Genomic DNA, 13,924 nt, shown 5'->3' with positions numbered 1-13,924 from the left:
GGCTCAGAGTTTCCGTTTCTCGAGGTGAAAAGGATTATGGACGATGGGTGACAGCCCATGTGTTATGAATGGACTTATGAATACACTTAAAAATGGTTAAAATGGTAAATTTTTGTGAGTATGGTATTTTACCACAATAAAAAAATTCAGGAAATAATTTGTGAGATACTGATTCATGGCATTTTGGGCAGGTACCGGAAAAGCTGCAGTTTTTACAAATGTTTGAGGTGATTCTGATGAGCCAGCAAGTTGGAGACGCCGCGCTGAGGCAGGGCAGTGGGTCTCCATCCTAGACTCACAGTTTAGATGCGAATCTGAATGCATGTGTGACGAGACATGGGGACTGCTCATGCCGTCCGTGTGCACATGCATGTATGCATCGGAGACGGGCAGATCTCCACACAGACCCGTGTGTGCACCGCTCGTGAGGACTCAGAGCACAGCAACACTTGGTCAAGCCTGACACAAAGGCCAGAGTCATCCTGGGGCTGCATGGGGGACGGCCCTGCTGCCCAAGTCCCAGACTCCCCAGGGGAGGGTGCTTCCCACTGGCAGCTCCTACTCCTGGCTCCTTCCACCTCAAACCAGCTCCACTTTTTGTTTGTTTGTTTGTTGAAACCAGCTGGCCTTGAACTCACCGTGTAGTCCAGACTGGTCTTGAACTCGTGGTGACCCCTCTGCCTCAGCCTCCCTGGTGCCAGGATCACAGACATGCACCACTGTGTTTGGCCTCAAAGTGGCTGCCTAATGCAGGAGAAGGGAGGTCACCTCTGATTCACACTAAGTGGAGCCTTGAAAGAACCCTCATTTATCTGGTGAGAGACTCAGAATCTCTAGCTAAAAACGAGGAATCTAGGTATGGTGGCACCAGGAGTCAGTCTCAAATACTTGGGAGGATGAGGCAGGAGGATCATTCGAATCCATGAGTTTGAGGCCAGCCGGGGAAAAAGCATAAGATCTGTCTCAAAGAGGACCAGAGAGAAAGTGGCTCACAATTATGTAGTACAGATTTCTGACTTCTGGACAGGAGCCTTCCTTGATGTATTCTTTTATATATATATATATATATATAACTCACTAGCTAGCCCACGCTGGCCTGAAATGCAGAGACACTCCTGCCTCAGCCTCCCAGTGCTGGGATTATGCATGTGCACCACCACGCCCAGCCTCTCTCTGCATGGTGACTTCTAAGCTCCTGGATTTGTGCAGCTTTGCCCACCCCCGTGGCTGTCACATCCTGCTGCCTGCTCCATAGCCCGGGAGGGCTCTAAGCAGCGTGCAGTGAGGCTCCACACTAGGACAGAGGGAGCAAAGTGGAGCGGAGTTGGTGCAAACGATGATGTAAGATAACCCTGCCTTTCAGTTATCCAGGGACTCAGGATAGCGGTGGTCACGAGCTCCGGCATTGTTCCTGCCTGGCCCTGGCCACTCCGCAGGTGTGAGCCCCGGGCGGCCCCTTCGGGCAGAGGTCGCTCCGGGTACGGAACGCAGGCTCTCGGAGAAGGGGCCGCCGGCCACTCCAAACGCGCTGACCCGGCCACTCGGTCCCCCCACACACACATGCTGCTGGCCGCGGTCTCCCCCGGGGCCTCCCGCGCCCCCAACTCCCCTGCTCCCTCCCCGGGATTGGGCACCGAGCGCTGGGCGGTGTCCCCGGATTTGCAGCTGTTTTGGTTTGGATTGGGTTTTATCAGGGTCTCACTGGAGCCCAGGCTGGCCCTGAGCTCACTTTAGCCCAGGCTGGCCTCGAACTTAGCTCTCCAGCCTCAGCCTCCCGAGTGCTGGGGTTGCAGCTGTGTCCCTGGGCTTCCCCCAGCCTGTGAGAGCTCGGGGTGCAGCTTCCTCCCCTGCGCAGGGCGCTTACACCGAGCTTCCAAACTGCAAAGTTCAAGCCTTCTGCCTTCTGCCTCTGGGCTCTCTCAGTTCCTTGGGAAAGCGTTAAGATCGCCTACTTAGATGTCGGATTTTTCAGTTTTTTCTGTAGTTTGGTCACGTTTTGCATTGTACATTTAAGATCTACCTTATAGGTACATTAAAGCATTATTTTCCCGGCATTAGAGATGGAGTCCTGGGCCTCCTGTGTGTTAGGCAAGTGCTTTACCATTGAAATATAACCGCCGCTCACAATTACATGGCCACTCTTGTGTTTTGTGTTTAAGACAAGGTCATACTGTATTCCCTAGGCTGAACTCATGTGCTCGAGGGATCCTCCTGTCTCAGCCTCCTGTATAGCTGGTCTATCGTTCATACCACCGTGACTGGTTTGATGCACATAGCTTTTAATTTTTAATACTAATATACTTAATTGTACCTTTTATCATGTGCCCTCTGTTTCTAATAATAGCCTAATCACCACCAACACCCCCAACTAACGTAGTTTCCTTTGAAAAATAAATTAAGGATCATATAGATAAACCACAATTTAATTTGTCTTCTATTATTTATGTCCGGTTTTTTCTCTTATAAATTATACAATACTGAGCAGGTCTTAGTTACTTTTTTCATTGCTGAGACAAAATACCAACAGCCAAAGTTAAAGGAGGCAAAGTTCACTTAGTTCACAGTTTGTAGAGGTTTCAGTCCATAGTTAGCTGGCTCCAAGGCAGGGCAGCATGGCACGGGGGCACCACAGAGGAGAAACAGACCATGGTGTGGCAGGCAGATGACAGCAAGCAGCAGCCTGCCCTCCCTCTGTCCCTTTTTAGCCTGCTCAGGATATAATCGATTGATTGGTGCCACCCACACCCAGGGTGGGCTTCTATCATTTACACCCAGAACTATGCTAATTCCAGTTAGTGGATTAATTGAGCATTGCACATCCATAATCCAGGTATCACACACCTTAGATCCAGCCAGCTCCTAAAAGCCCCACCATGAGCTCCTGATGGTTCGGGAACATCTAGACAAGCTACAGCACAGCAGCTTTGTGTTCAGTTATTTTCTGTGATTTCCTCTGAGTAACTGCAAGTTTGGGTGAATGAACATTTTTAGATATTTCATGTATCTTGTCCCTTTAAAGATTCGATCAAATTAGACTTTTCAGCACCCATGTCCCCCAACTAGTTCGTCTGCTCCTAAACTGCTGATGCTTTTGATTCAGCCTGCACCCAGGGGTCCTCGCCCAGGGCCTGGCTGACTGTGTGTCCTTCAGGTCTTGCACTGTTCCTGCTGCGTTTCTTCTGCAAGGTTTGGCCCTGCCAGCTTCTCTCTGCCTCTCATTTAGCTCAGTGTCCGCCTGGATGCGGGCCCTGGCTTCTGCGGCCTTCGGTGAGTCAGCAGCAGCAAGGACCGAGCTCTAGGACAAACCCCTGGACACCAAGTCCCTCTCCAGCAGTACTAGGAGTTGGGATGCTTTAAGCGTTCGCTACACACAGGCACGTCATCGCCTCAGCCACCACCGAAAGTCGGCAACGCCGTCTCTAGTTTAAGGTCCAGGCCTTGCAATTCAGAAAGAAGTCTAGGGTTACCTCCGTGCTCAACGAGCGGATCAAGGATTTCGGCGACGCGGTTGGATCCGGCCTGCCCGGCTCTACAGCAATCTGCCACCAGGTGGCGGTAAAGCTAACGGGCTCAGGAAGAACTGATGTGAGCTCTGAAATTAGCTGCAAAAATACAATTTTTTCTTATAAAAGTAGCACTGACTTTTATTGACATGATCAAAACTAGATTATTTAATAAAGTAAACATTAACCAAACAAGGCACATTCCTCAGGGCGAAAGATAATAAAGTACACAGACCTTTGCGCCCCGACCGACCTCCCCAGCCAGGTTTCATCATCTGCTCCCGAGGGAGGGAGGCCTGTGCTGGCGCTCGCTTGCGTGGATGTGGCCCTTCCACCCGCACTGCGGTGGGGAGTGCAGAGCGGCCCTGGCAGGCAGAGCCGTCCCAAGCTGGACAGCCGTGTAGGTGGGCCTTCATCCAACCCCGTCCCTCCATGAGGGGGACACAGGTTCCTCCTTAGGACCTAAGAGACCAGAAACAATTTCTTCATTCTCCAGTCCAGCTTCATACTTTCTGCCTTTTTAATATATTTTGGGGGGATCAGGGAGAGCCAAATAGCAGTGCACCCCTCTTTTCCCAACTACACTAGAGGCTGAGGCAGGAGGGTTGCTGGAGCTCAGTCAACATAGTGAGACATCACCTCACAAATGAAGGAGGCCTGCGGTGTGGCCCAAGGGTAGGTCGAGCGCTTGCCGGGCAGGGTTTAATCCCCAGCACTGCAAAAACATAAAAAATAAGCTTCTTTTCTTTTTAGCATTGGGGCATTGCTAGCTGACTTTGTTCTTTGGGGAGGCAGTGTCATTTTTTCAAGCCATTGGCCAAACTGTGTGGATTCTATTTCAAAAGAAATGGAACATGTAAAGACTCCTTTTATTTTTCTAGTACAGGGGGTTGAAGCCAGGGCCATGCACTGAGCTGTTTCCACAGCTCTTTTCTGGTTTATTTCCAGACCAGATCTCTCTGAAGTGCTAAACTGGCCAGGCTGCTCCCACACCTGTGACTCTCCTGCCTCAGTCCCAGTGTGCTGGGATTACAGGCGTGTTTACCTGTCAGTCCAGTGCCTTAACTTTCAGCCACACCTGGGCTTACCAGGTCCATGCAGTAGGGAACCTCAGCCTCTCCCAGCAGTGCTGGGCAGGAGCTCACTGCCTCCTTTTGGGGGCCTGTGGCTCCTGCCCCTCTCCCCCCAGAGTGAGGTGGGCCCTTGACTGGCAATGAACTTAGGGGCCTGCAGCTGGACTGGGCCAGCAGCCTCCAATCAGGAGATCCTGAGGGCCTCGGTTACGCCCCCCTGGCTTCCTGGCTCTACCTTTGACAAGTCCTGTGACTTGTGAATTCCACTGGCCCAGCCTCAGACTCCCTGGGGCAAAGCAGGCTAAATATAGCAGTGAGATATGATCTGTATGCATGTTCAGGCCACGGCACTCTGCTGGGTCATGTTGGCTATTGTTCAGTTAAACAAGGGACCAGGTGCAGTGGAATGTTATTGCTGAGTCTGTAGATCATAGTCTATGTCTCTCAAGGAACCAACTTTACCAACTTGCATGAAAATAATCTTTTTTGCCACCTGAACTGGGGATTGAACCCAGGGCCTTCACACTGAACCACATACCCAACCCTTTGTTATATTTTATCTCGAGACAAGGTCTCACTAAGTTTCCCTGGCTGAGTTCCAGTTTGCCATCGTCCTGCCTCAGCCTCCCAGAGTGCTGGGATTATAGGCATGCAGCACCATGCCCCATTTAAACTATTGTTTAAGGTCCAAATAAGTGACTTCAGGTTCCCTACATGCTTCTTACTATGAACGCCATCCCTGGAACATTTTTCATAGCCAGACTAGAGACTCCTGGTTTTCCTGGCCCGGTTCACTTTCCCTTCCTGAGAGATTTAAGGGTCAGGGTTACCACTGGCTACTCTTTTTTTTTTTTTTTTTCCCTGTCTTTTTGAGACAGGGTTTCTCTATGCTGTTCAGGCTGGCCTTGAGCTCACTTTGTAGCCTAAACTGGTCTTGAACTTGCAATGATCCTCCTGCCTCAGCCTCCCCTAGTGCAGGCATTACAGGCATGAGCCACCACGCCCAGCTCCCACTGGTTACTCTGCTTTGGCTTCCCCCTACAAAGTGAATGGCCTAGCCATAGGAGGCCTTGTCCACTCAGGAGCCGCCTGCCAGGCCACATGTGCTCCTCAGGGCTCAGGGACTGGGACTCAGTCAGGCCTGGGACTAGAATGTGAACGCCTCTCCCCATATCACCTGCAGCCTACAGCCAGCGAGGAGCTCCAGGGCTCCGACATCACGCTGAGGTTGCAGCGTCCCCCAGCCCACAGGACAGTGCACAGACAGCCTGACTGTGCACAGACACCCCACCAAGACCCTAACCCTCCCATACCCACACTCCGGCCCCCAAAACCCCAAAGCAACCCCTCCAGTCCCCACAGTGCCTCGTTTCCAATCCCAGCTCCCTCCCCCAACAGGGCACCCCATTTCCCACAGGAGAAACCAGTCCTGTCCACCTAATTCAGATGAGGAAACCGAGACCCGAAAGAGGAAAAGTGACTTTGCCAAGTGGACCAGCCTGTCCATGGCTGAGAGTGCATGTCCTGACCCCCGGCCTAGGGCTCTACCTTCAAACCATAGCTGGCCTGGGACAAGGGGTCAGGACAAGCTGCCCGGAGAGGCCCAGGAGAGCTGATTGGGGCCGTGCCCGCAGTGGGAGCTCACAGAAGTGGGGGGCTGGCTTCTGAGTTTTAATAGGAACTTCCCTCATGAGTTGTGCAATTAGGTACTTAATGAATCAGAAACACTTTTTTGAGGATTAGAAGGCAATACCCATGCTGGCCTAGGGCTGTGTAAAAGCCATCTAATCTGGGGACTGTTAGTTCCATGCATTCATGTGTGTGCGGCCGTTAATCTGCAGCTTCCCATTGGGGGGCCTAACTAGGCACAGATAAAATTAAATTAACTAATTAGTGCAAACGTCTGCAATGAGTCCCGGGACAATTGCTCGAGGAGAGGAGGAACTTCAGCATCGAGCTCTTCTTTCTTCAGTCAGCTGCACAAACGTGGGGCTACAGAAAGCACAAAGACAGAGGTACAGGCAGCCGTGCCTTCCAGGACCCTGCAGGCAGACAGCTGTGTCCACACTGGGTGGCTGGAGACCGCAGGCCCCATTCTCCCCAACCTCAGGCCACCCCCTTTCTAGGGATGCTCTTTTCTTACTGGATCCTGGAGCCTCTCAGAACTCTTGGCATCAAACTCGAGGTACCAGGATTGCAGAGGGCAGCACAGGGCCTGGGTGCTGCCTCATCATCAACCCACAGGGGAGAATCTCGGGAGCAAACCGGGGTGCCCAGGCTGGCTCCCCCTCCACCTGCTGGGGCTCAGTTCTGCGTAACCCATGTGCTGAGTGCTTGGTTGTCAGCTTGTGGCACTGTTGGGAGATGGTGAAACCTCCAGGGGTCAGGCCCAGGGGGGTGCTGAGATGCACCGGGAGCCTGGGGCAAGATGACTCCAAGTTTGAGCCCAACCTATGCAATTTAGCAATTTAGGAAGACCCTGTTTCAAAACAAAGTATAAAAAAGGCTCAGCGTGGAGGCCCCGGGACCATCTCCCAACACTGGTATAAAAACCTAGAGGGAGGACACTGAGCCTCTTGGAAGGGACTCTGGGCCCTCCTTTCTCTGGCCTCTTCACGGTGGCACCACCCAGTGAGCAGCCTGTCCTCCGTGATGACGTATGCTGCCCTCACGGGGCCAAAGCAATGGGGCAAGCGACCCAGTGCTGAAACCGTGAACCGAAACAAACCTTTGCTCCTGTGCTGCTTGTCTCAGGCATCCCGTCACAGCACGGACCGCTAACACCTGAGGCACTTTGGAGAGCAGCAGTGTCAGCGGTCTTGGTGGAGGGGCAGATCCTCCGCCCACAGCAGCCCACAAGATCAGGAACTTGGGGTGGCCACACTGGGGTGCCAAGCACCCTGCCGTGCTGCTCAACCCCATGGTGGGAAGTTTGCCTCCGTCCTGCCCGGGCTGTAGACATTCTGTGCCCAGGACCGCAGCCTTCACAGACTCACCCGAGTCCCCCTGCCCGCTCTCCTGCTGCAGGGCTCGGTCACGGCCCGCAGCACACAGCCGGGGCGGCCTGGGTTCCCAGCGCCCTCCTGCCCCACTGCCTGCCTGCCTCACCCCCCCATCCTCTCAGCGGGAAGGATGTGACCCCGGCTCCACAGGGCCAGCTGGTCCTGTCGGCCTGGGCCAGGCTGGGGGACCAGAGCTCCTCGATTATTTCAGTGGTCACCTAAGCTGAGCATTTCTAGTTTAACATCTTCGCACCTCCATTCTCTGACCCATGGGAGACAAAAACAGTTCCCATCCCATGAGGTTGTGAGGGTCACATCAGAGAGGGCAGGCACAGCACTTAGTAGCACCCCAGGGCCGGGGAGTGGCGCCCAGTGCTGGGTGCTGACCCTGGCCTCATCCCAGGCTCTGATGACTCCCTCCCCCCTCCTGCTGTGGGCTGGTGCTCTCTGGAGGTCTTCCCTCTGGGGAGCCTGGCTTTCAGGGCCCAGGGTGGGGCAGTCCCGGCAGGGCCTGTCACAGAGGAGCTCAAGGGGTGCCCAGCACTGCCCTGCAGAGGCCTGTGGGACCCTACCTTGAGCCCAGCGAAGCCCAGGGAAGAGCAGAGAGTACATGAGAGTGGACACCAGCCAGACACCATGCTCTGTGCTTCGTGAGGCGTGGAGGAATCCTGTCACCGTCTGTGTGTTCCAGGTAAAAAACCCAGGTCAAAAGACTCACCCTCAGAAAGGCTCCGTGAGTCTTAGCCTTACCTTGGAGGGGTTCAGATCATGCTCTTCGGAACCCCAGGTGTCCGTGTCACTTCAGGGTCACCATGAGCAGCAGAGTAGTGTGCTATGGAACCCAGGACCCCACACCTGCCAAGCATTGCTCTGCCACCGAGCTCCTACCCCAGCCCTGTTCCAACTATATGTCAACATGGTCAGCCCAAGATTAACATCAGATTCATAAATCAAACAACAATAAATCTTCAACTCAAATGTGCTTAAGTTTTAAGTGGTCAATAAATTCTCCTGGGACCCTTGCAGTCATCAGCATTATTCACCGACATTTGCATTCCCTCCCCGGGCCTGGCTCCGCTTCCAAGCTAGACGTGGCCTTGTGCTTTTCTAGAAGGCTCTACCTGCCTCCTTGCTGATGCTCCTCCTTCCAGCAGGTGGCGCTGATGTTTCCATCTGCACTTGGGGCTAGAGTTAGTGGCTCACTTACAAGACATGGACATGGAATACATAAGTAAGTGGGTTTTTCTGTCTGTCTGTCTGTTTGTTTGTTTGTTATTTGAGACAAGGTCTTGCTATGTAACCCAGACTGGCCTCGAACTCACTGCAATCCTCCTGCCTCAGCCTCCAGAGTGCTGGGACTACAGGTGTGCACCCCCCCACACAGCTCAGATTCAAGTTCTTGGGCTCTTTTTGGCCTCCTCCTCCCAGAGCTGCCATGTAATGAGGACACTCAAGCCATGCTGTGGGAGGGTCCTGACCTGCTGGGTGTGTTAATGAGTTGTCCTGGAAGAAACCCCCCCCCAACACTCTAACCTCCAAGTATCTGCAACACTGAGCCTGGCCACACCCTCACAAGGGCCCTGGCGCCAGATCCATCAGGCCCTTCTGGTTCCTGGCTTTCAGAAACTGCACAAGACCTCACGTTTGTTTCAAACCACCAATGTTTTAGAAACAGAAAGTGCTAACCAGACACCTGATGGGCATGCTTTGGCCCAGCAAAAATGGACAGAAGGGTGAGATGGTGTCTGGTGTGGTGGTACACACCTGTTAAATACCCCAGCATTCTGGAGGCTGAGGCAGGAGGATTCCAAGTTTGAGCCTAGTCAGGGCAATTTAGCAATTTAATAAGACTTTATCTCAAAATACAATATAAAAAGGACAGACGCATAGCTTTGTGTGAAGGCCCTAGGTTCAAATTCCAGTACCATGCTTACACACACACACACACACAGCTGTCATGTGCATCACCCACCATGCTGCTCACCCAGCCGTGTAGCTGCATCAGCTGGTACGGGGAGTCGGACAGTCCCACCGGAGTCCCAGCAGGAAGAGGCTGTGCACAAAGGTGCAGTCACCTGGGGGAACCAGCAGGGTTGGCGAATCCCCCAGGCCTGCATTCGCACCCATGACCTCGCTGGGATTGTGGCGGATGGGAGGGGAGCAAGCATCACCTGCATCCTCTGTCCTCGCCGTGCTTCTCACCGCACACCATGTAGTTATAAGTGCTGGTTAGGCAGGATTTCCATGACTCTTTAACAAACGGTACCAAAAAACTGAGCATGGTGGTACACGCCTGGAATCCTAGCACCTGAACGCCTGAAAGGTGAGGCAGGAGGAGTGCCACCCATTTAGGCCAATCCTGGGCTACGAAATGAGTTCAAGGCCAGCCAGAACTACATAGTGAGACCCTGTCTCAAACAAACAAAAACCAAAAAATAGCAAAAAATAGCACTTAAATCTTTTAGATCTTTAGAGATGTAGCTTACTCCTTGATGGCTTCCTGAGAGGAGGTTTTTCCTGTTGAGGGCCACAGAGTGTAGACGAAGCTCCCAGGAAGCTGCCAGCTGCCGGGGCCTGAATCCAGGAGTCCTGCACAGAGGCTCTGCTCACCAGTAGCAGGAAAAGATGCAAGCCCTTTGCTAAGTGTCCTGTGGTGGACAAGGACCTGCATGCCACACCTCCCTTCAGAGCTGCTTTAACCAAACCTGGGCTTTTTCAGCAAGGGGCATTGAACTCAGGGCCTCGTGCATGCTAGGCCGTGCGCTACCCCATGGCTACCTCCCCAGACTCCTTCTACATTTTATTTTGAGATAGGATCTTGCGGAATTGCCCAGGTTGGCCTCAAACTTGTGATCCTCCTGCCTCAGCCTCTTGGATAACTGGAATTACAGGTGTGCACCGCCATGCTTGGCAATGCTGGGTTTATAAACCTCAATAATCAAGCTGGAGAAAATAGGGACTGAACATGCAGGGTAAATGAGTCAACATCAGAAGTTCTTGAGTAAGTGTAGGAGGAGGTGTTAGGCCTCTCACATAGCAGCTTGTGACAAGTGGGCCCAGCCTTGCCCCAGACACATCTCCCTGGGCTCCAGGAGCTCATGACCAACCCAGAAAGCCAGAACTTAACAGATCCATTATTGTCTGTTTTGCTTTTTGAGATAGAGTCTTGAACTTACTATGTAGCCTAGGCTGGCCTTAAACTCACGTGATCCTCCTGCCTCAGCCTCCTGAAGGGGACCACCACACCCCGCTAGGTCCTTCTTGAGCAACGAGCTTTGGCTGTTTCCTGTGGGCACCCCTGTGTCTGTAACTGTATGGAACAGCTTTTCTCTGCTTCCTGTAATGAAAAATCCAGCTGACAAATATTTACAGTGTACTTTCAACTTTTCAACAAACACACTGGGGCTGAGGCTGCACAAAGCCCTTCTCTCTGTGCATCGTGGAAAGGAGCAGTTTATTCCCCTGGACTCTGCAGCTCTGGCTCAGCATTAAACGAAAATGGTGCGCTGGCCGGCTCAGTCCCAAAGGATCTTCAAACAGGATAAAGGCAGCCCGTCCTCCTGGAGCACTGATTTTGTTCAAAGTTTTAAGGAGAAAAACACGTTTTTTTCTATAAACATATACATTATGGAACAAGCTGTAGAGTTCACATGATTTTTAAATGTAAATTGCAAATTTTCAAAATGATTTTTAGTTGCAGCTGGCCGTTGTGGGCTACAACCTCTCTTCACCGCCCCCAGCTGGGTGTCTGCCTTCCAGCAGAGCCCGGAGAGGCACTGTAAGTGGCCTGATGTGGGAGTGGGCAGAGGGGCTGAGACAGGCCGGGGAGCTGCTGTCTGCTGCAAGCTCTTAGCACAGCTCCTGGAGAGCCCAGGCCGGCAGGCTGGGGACAGCACCGTCCCTCAGTGTCTTCTCCAGGCAGGTTAGGACACTCCGAGGTGATTTTAGACCCCAGTTAACACTGTCTCTGAAAAAGGATTCGCATTCTGGACAGTAATCACACTTGGGACGCTGAGGCAGGAGGATTGCTGTGAGTTCAGGGCCAACCTGAACTGCACAGTGAAATGCTGTCTCAAAAAAAGAGAAAAAGAAAAAGAAAAAGTAAAACAGACCAAAAAAAAAAAAAAAGAATTCGTATTCTCTGACTTATTAGACTTATATACTTTAATATGCTTCTTTCTGCTTCATTGCCAGGCATCTTAGAACCCGGCTCCCCAGTCATGTCAGGTGTTCGTCTCTGAGGCCAGGAGATGCCTTCCCCACTGGGCATCTCTGCTGCTGCACCCCTGTGTGTTAAATCCTATTTTGTGCCATGAAGAGCCAGCCAGCTTAGCCAGGAAGCAGGGCACACACTTTAATATAAATATTTTCTCAATCAACTTTTAAAAAATGTAATCAACTGGGCATGGTGGCCGTGCCTGTGACACCAGCATTCAGGTGGCTGAGGTAGGAAAAATCTCTCAAGTTCAAGATCAGCCTGGGCTACATGGAAAGTTTGCGGCCAGCCTAAACTACATAGCCAGACTCTGTCTCAAAACAAACAAAAAATCCAAAAATAATGTGATCAATTTAAAACAGGACTCAGATCCAAGACCAAAAACTGTTAACACAGATTAAAAGACAAATCAAGCACTAAAGAGGAAAGCACCTAGTTAAAAGTTTTTACAAGGTTGTCATGGTGATGTTTGTAATCCCGTACTTGAGAGGCTGAGGCAGGAGAATTGCCTCAAGTTTGAGGCCAGCCTGGGCTCCAGTGAGTTCAAAGGCAGCCTGAACTGCATAGTGAGATCTGTTTCCCAAAAAAACTTTTTTTAAAGAAAAATTATGCATTCACATGGTTTTACTTTTTTAAAAAAATGAGCCTGGGGATTTAGCTCAATAGCCATAAGCACCTGCCTGGCAAGCACAAGGTCATGAGTTTGATCCCCAGTACCAAAAAGTAAAAATAAAAAATAAATCCATTAATGAATATTATGTGCATAATTTTCTGATTAGTTCTTTACAACCCATTTATAGAACGAGATTCTTGCCCATCTGGTATATGACTATTATCAAGGGCAAATTAGTTTCCCCTGTCAGGTGCTTTAGGTTAAGAGAGAGACACAGAGCTTAGAGGTCCAGTACGTGGTTTTGGAACCACTTGGTTCATCGTCTGGTTCCACTACCCGGTAGGATTAAAAGTTGGCTGCCTGCTCTTCGGTTTGCTTCAGGAGACAAAGGTGAGCACAACAGCAGCCTGCTCAGCCAAGACAGAACAGGCCACTGGAACAAAAACACTAGACAGCACAGAGGCAAGCTCAAACAGAACGCCAGGAAAATAAATGTACATTAGTCACTTTTTTTTCTTTTTGAAACAAGGTCTCATTATGTAGCCCAGGCCAGTCTTGAACTTGCTACGTAGCCCAGGCTGGCCTCAAACTCCTGCTTCAGCCTGCCAGCTGCTGGGTTTGCAGGTGTGTGCCACCGTGCCTGGCTGCGATTACATTTGTATTACATTTCATGCAATGATTCTCAAATTGTCGAAAGTCAAATGGGAGCTGAGCATCGGGAATACAACTATACACTCAGCTGCTTGTGAGGCGGAAGCAGAGGGATCCCAAGTTTAAATTCAGTCTGAGCAACGTAGTGAGACCTTGCTCAAAATACAAAATAAAAATGGCTAAGGGTGTCGCTGAGTGGTAGAGGCCCCTGGGGCAGATCCCGTGTACTCCAGGACAGAAAAACAGACAGATTCAAATGAGAGACGGAGGTTTTCCTCACTTCTCATCAGCTACCTCATTCCACAAAGGCTGGTAATCGTGCCCAGTTTATGCCTTCACTACTCAGGTCACCATCTGAGTTACTTTCTCCTTGCTGAGACACAATACCCAACACTAACAAACTGAAGGAGAAAAGGCTTAGTTTGGCTCACAGTTTGCAGAGGTTTCAATCTGTAGTCTGCTGGCTTCAAAGCAGGGCAGGATGGTAGAGGGGCCTGGCAGGGGAGAAACGGCCCATGGCATGGTTACAGGACCCACTTCAGACCAGGTTCTGCCTCCTAACAGCAAGTCAGCTGTCAGCCCCTCGGTGGGCCAATTCACTGCTGATTATCACACCCCACGGTGAGTGCATGAAGGTCTTGGGGAACTTCTGGGTGTAAACTGCAATGGCCAAGATCACACAGGTGATCTGAAGCCAGTGATGTCTTTCAGCCTTGTCTTTCTCAATCTTTTGGAAATATTTGATGCTATTAGCCATCCATATTTCAGGAGGGGAGAACAGCATGCTCAGGCTTGGACACAAGTGAGCACAGGCATTCCTGCCATGAAAGGGTGGCAGTAGCAGCTCACAAGCTCCTGCCCTGGCT

Source organism: Cavia porcellus, unplaced genomic scaffold (genome assembly GCF_034190915.1).
Source record: "Cavia porcellus strain 051 isolate PalLab524CR breed Dunkin Hartley unplaced genomic scaffold, mCavPor4.1 scaffold_15, whole genome shotgun sequence".
Classification (NCBI taxonomy): Eukaryota; Metazoa; Chordata; class Mammalia; order Rodentia; family Caviidae; genus Cavia; species Cavia porcellus.
This window is presented reverse-complemented; position numbering follows the sequence as displayed.